Source organism: Antrostomus carolinensis, unplaced genomic scaffold (assembly GCF_000700745.2).
Source record: "Antrostomus carolinensis isolate BGI_N321 unplaced genomic scaffold, ASM70074v2 scaffold48119, whole genome shotgun sequence".
NCBI lineage: Eukaryota > Metazoa > Chordata > Aves > Caprimulgiformes > Caprimulgidae > Antrostomus > Antrostomus carolinensis.
This window is the reverse complement of record NW_010337345.1, coordinates 15,754-20,505: the sequence shown is the minus strand read 5'-3', so window position 1 is coordinate 20,505 and position 4,752 is coordinate 15,754. Positions and strand designations below refer to the sequence as shown.

The 4,752-nt window shown below is 37.9% G+C and overlaps 1 pseudogene; it reads right to left on the bottom strand.

Moving 5' to 3' along the window:
* Positions 1-4,072: 4,072 nt before the first annotated feature.
* Positions 4,073-4,226, bottom strand: LOC114818901 (uncharacterized; annotated as a pseudogene).
* Between the last annotated feature and the right edge of the window lie 526 nt (positions 4,227-4,752).

Below are 4,752 nucleotides of genomic sequence, written 5' to 3'. Positions count from 1 at the left end.
CCAATGGCATCCTGGGCTGTGTCAGAAATAGCATGGCCAGCAGGACCAGGTAAGTCAGCTTTGGTGGGGCTGCACCTTGAGTACTGTGTTCAGTTTTGGGCCCCTCATTACAAGAAGGACATTGAGGTGCTGGAGTGTGTCCAGAGAAGGGCAACAGAGCTGAGGAAGGGGCTGGAGCACAAGTCTTATGAGGAGCAGCTGAGGGGATGGGGGTTGTTTAGTCTGGAGAAAAGGAGACTGAGGGGAGACCTTATTGCTCTCTACAACTACCTGAAAAGAGGGTGTAGGGAGGCGGGTGTATCTTTTCTCCCAGGTAACTAACTGGTGATAGAACAAGAGGCAATGTCCTTAAGTTAGGCCAGGGGAGGTACAGATTGGATGTCAGGAAATACTTGTTCACTGAAAGGGTTCTCAGCACTGGAATGGGCTGCCTGGGGAGATGGTTGAGTCACCATCCCTGGAGTTCTTTAAAAGATGGATAGATGGGGGTGATTGGAGATATGGTTTAGTAGTGGACAGGTACAGTTGGACTCGATGATCTTAAAGGTCTTTTCCAACCAGGTGAATCTATGATCCTTTTGACATAAAGGTTCAGCAAAATACACAAAATGAACAAGGCCTCTCCACGATGCAATATGACCACAACAGCATCGTTTCACTTTTCCTGTAAGGTTTTATAAGTAATATTTTCTGATGGTACTACCTATCCAGTGCTCTCCTTCCTTTTTTTAAGTAAAGGAGAGCAGACATTCTAAAATTAAAATTAAAATCTACCTTTATTAATGTTTGTTAGGGTCTTCAAAAAAACAAACAAGCAAAAAGACCCCAACCACATACCCAATGCTATCACAGATATAAAAACCCTAAAAAAAAGTTATGTTTAAAATTTACATTATCTTTTATGTTCACCACTGCTGAAGCCACTCAGAACCTATGCTTTCAAAAAGCACTGTGAATAACAAAAGTCCCTACAAATGACAGAAGAAATTAAAACTCTTTTATTGAAGAGGAACACACATACTTCCCTGATACTTTAAAAATGCAAGATATTTCAGTAACTAAGTATTCACATCTAAAATATTACGATTAAGATGCATAAAGGATCAACTGAAATGCAGCAGCGCATAGGCAAAGGGGCCCCATTTTGGCTGGGATCCAGTTATTTTCATGTAGACTGAATAGTGAGGGATGAGATTTCTGAAATGTCTTGGCAATGAACAGAAAAATGTCATTTAAACCTTTGAACTATTATGCAGAAGTAACTTGCTCCAGAATAGTTGGCTGACATTTTGTATCTTTACTTATTTATGGGGGAGAAAAAAGTAGTTAAGAGAGACTTCTTTCCTCAATTACAGACAGCAGAAATACTGCCCTAGACTTGTAACAGCTAGGATCTCACTTTATTCAAGCAGGAGAGCTATTTTATGTGTTTGGTTGTTGGGGTTTTGGTTTGTTTTTTTAAAAGTTAATTCAAGTTAAACTCTGAAAACATCTCTCATCCTAGAATGAAGAATCTGTTGACTTACTCATTTGGGTACTACCCTTTGTAACAGAAGACTTCCTGGGATAAACCCTTAAACTGATCAGATACAACAAAACAAAGATCAGGTCATTTTAGTTTTAAACAGAATTACATTGACGATGTTAGAGCAAATTTAAATGCACTGTATGCCAAGGGTTCAAGTCAGCCACAGAAATTATGACAGACTGCAAAGCACAACTCCCCACTCTGCAGTGTGAGTGTACAAACCAACAGACCAGCAACAGCGAAGGTGGTGTGCCCACAATCCCTCCAAACTGCCTACGGACACGTATGAACACAATCACCTCTAGTATGGAAAAGACCATACCTAAAGAAAAATGTTCCATTCACTATTACTGGTTAAACTAGAATGTTTAGAGACGGGAGGAGGAAAAGGTTCTGTAGGGTTTTTAACCACAAGACATCTAAATGTAGAGACCAGACTTAATGGAGTTAAATAAGTAAACAAAGAAGGTTTTGTTTTGGGGGTTTTTGTGGGTTTTTTGTTTGGTTTTGTTTGTTTTTTTATCAAAGAGGTCTATTAAGAAACTAAAATTCTAAAATGAAGCACAGGAATTATCAGATTTGGCTTTATGGTTTATTGTGACTGTGTAAACAGAGTTTAGGGATTTATATAAGAGTTCTGCAAAAAGGACTGCAAAAATCTAAATTCTCTAGTTCAACTTCTTCATTCACCAGAAATTATTAAACCTTAATAACAGCTCTTACCTAAGCTCTTACACATTCTGATTTGGAGCCAAGACATTCTTACTGAAGCAAGGGCAAACTAAAAGTGCATAAGCATATCAGTGTTGTTTTCCAGGCTGACATAAAGTATTAGTGTGTTCCCTAGAAATTACAATATGGAACAGTGTCACTAATGGTAGACTGTACTAGATTATACCCATTTTTCTTATGCTAAGACATCCCATTCATTAACTCTTCTTGTGTTGTTCTGAGCTCCTGCTCTGAGGTAGACAGCCTTGAAAAAATTCTAATTTGCTTGTCCATCAACAGTGATAATTAGTTTTCAGAGAACTTGACATACACACACACCCCCCCTTTTTTTAAGAGCTTATACTTCATAATGCAATTTTTAACTGAATCAGAGGTACACTAAAACTGTCTTTTTAAATGTAATAACCCATTTTTGTTGATGCAATTGTTAGGCAAGGACATAATAAATCTTAAGTATGCTCTGGCAGAATTTATTGTTACTCAAAATTATGTAATAAATTCCAATAATAAAATTCAAGAACTATGTTAATTTCTTTATGCTTTTCAGGAAATGTTACGAAAGTTATAAGCAATTAGTGCAGCTGCTCCAAAAGATTATGAAATCACAAAAAGAAGACTAATTAACAGAGTGTACCACCACTTGACAACAGAGCCACAAGAAACTTAACATTTCTTGATGAATACATTATTAATATACCTATAACATTGGAGACCCTACAGCAAATGCTCCACAAGAAAAAAAAAAATCTGCATTATTGTGAGACTGGCTGGTTGAGATTTTTGAGATGGAACTAATGTGAATATTCATGACTAGATGCATGATTCCAGCCATTCTTTTCTGGCAGAGAATCCAAGTAACTCAGAAATTGCTACAGTGATTAGAGAGCATGCATTGGAACCACCAAGTTTGATATGTAAGCAGCACAAATGTTGCTGATGGGTGTGTTACCAGTTTGAGCCAGAAGAGAGTGAATTAAAGTACATAAATGAAGACTAGAAATTTCAAGTGGCTGGAATCAGGCAGATGAAGGCAATAGAGATGTTTAACTTTTAATGAATTTCTCATCCATGTACAGCTGAGGCTTTTCTAGGTGGCACTCCCCAGTTCTTCTACAGGACTTCACAGTTTTATAAGGGAGGGAAGGAAGGACAGAAATTCAAATAAATTATGAGACCAACCTAGTATCTTGACACAGTAGAACTGGACAGAATTTAAATGAAGGAGGAAACAAATACCTTTGGAGAATGCAAGCTTAAGTATTAATTCTGATGGAAACCTTCATGTGAGATTTTTTATCCTGCACTTTCACAAGAAAACAACTTGCAAATGTGAGCCTCACATGTATGTCATCATCCTATTTCCAAATTAGACAGCTAACAGCCAAGTTTATTCAAATTCAAAAAACTCCTTTACATGGTGGTTAATCAGGCATTTTAAAATCCTTCAGGTAGATTAAAAATTTTAGAAAGGCCAAGTGATTTACACCATCCTTCGTGCACCCTACACTGAAAATTTCTGAACAGTGTTTAAAATACATACCCTACATAACAGATATTAACACCGTCTTCATGGAAGTCTCAGAAGTGACAGTAAGACAAAGTTCACTCCATTACACAGTTCCCAAATCCAAGAACATTCTTTTCTGTCTCTCAGAATGCTCTTGACAACTTTAATCTACAGATTAAAGACACATGAACTATGGATAAAAGTCTTACTGGAACTCATTTTCCTGTATTAGATTGTTTGTTCTGTGTTAGGAAACAGTATGTTAAGAAACTTCCATGAACTCTATTTTAGGAGCAACTTAAGTCTATGTATGAATGTACACCCCACCCCAAACTTATGCAGTCATGTTTCCTACTTCTGGGTAAACCTCAAGGGTCAAGCACGCCCACACTGCAACAGATGAAACACCATAAGAAAACCATCTTCCTGATCACGCCGTCTCCCCTGTCAGGCAAGTATTGCACAACTGAGTATGGCTGCATAAATTAACATTATGCAAACCCAGGACTTCTCTTCCAGATGAGATTCTCATTGTTTCCACCTCAAGTGGCAAAAAGATGTTATTTAGTCTGTCCTACAGGGTTTCAGAATTACATTTGAAGAGTAATGCCATAGTCCAGTGTCTCCAGTCACTGTAAATAATACAAACACAGTGTTTAATGGCCATTTTAGTGAAGTTACTTTCAGAATCACAAGCAGAATTGTCGACAACAGCCCAGACTTCAACATTTCAGGAATCGCAGCCACTCTCACACTTTCTGCTAGGCTTATTTCTAAATTCCTTAACTAGGACCATTTTAATCTCCAGACAGTTAGGTTATTCAACTGAAGATTCAACAGCATAAAGGAGAATGTACAAAACACAGAAGGACGTGCACAAACCCTGTTTGTACTGCAGGAGATCAAGGACTAACCCAAGCCTGATACTTGCTTAATTACTAGCAGGGCTGGAGAGCCTGGCACACCACAATCTAGTTAATTGACA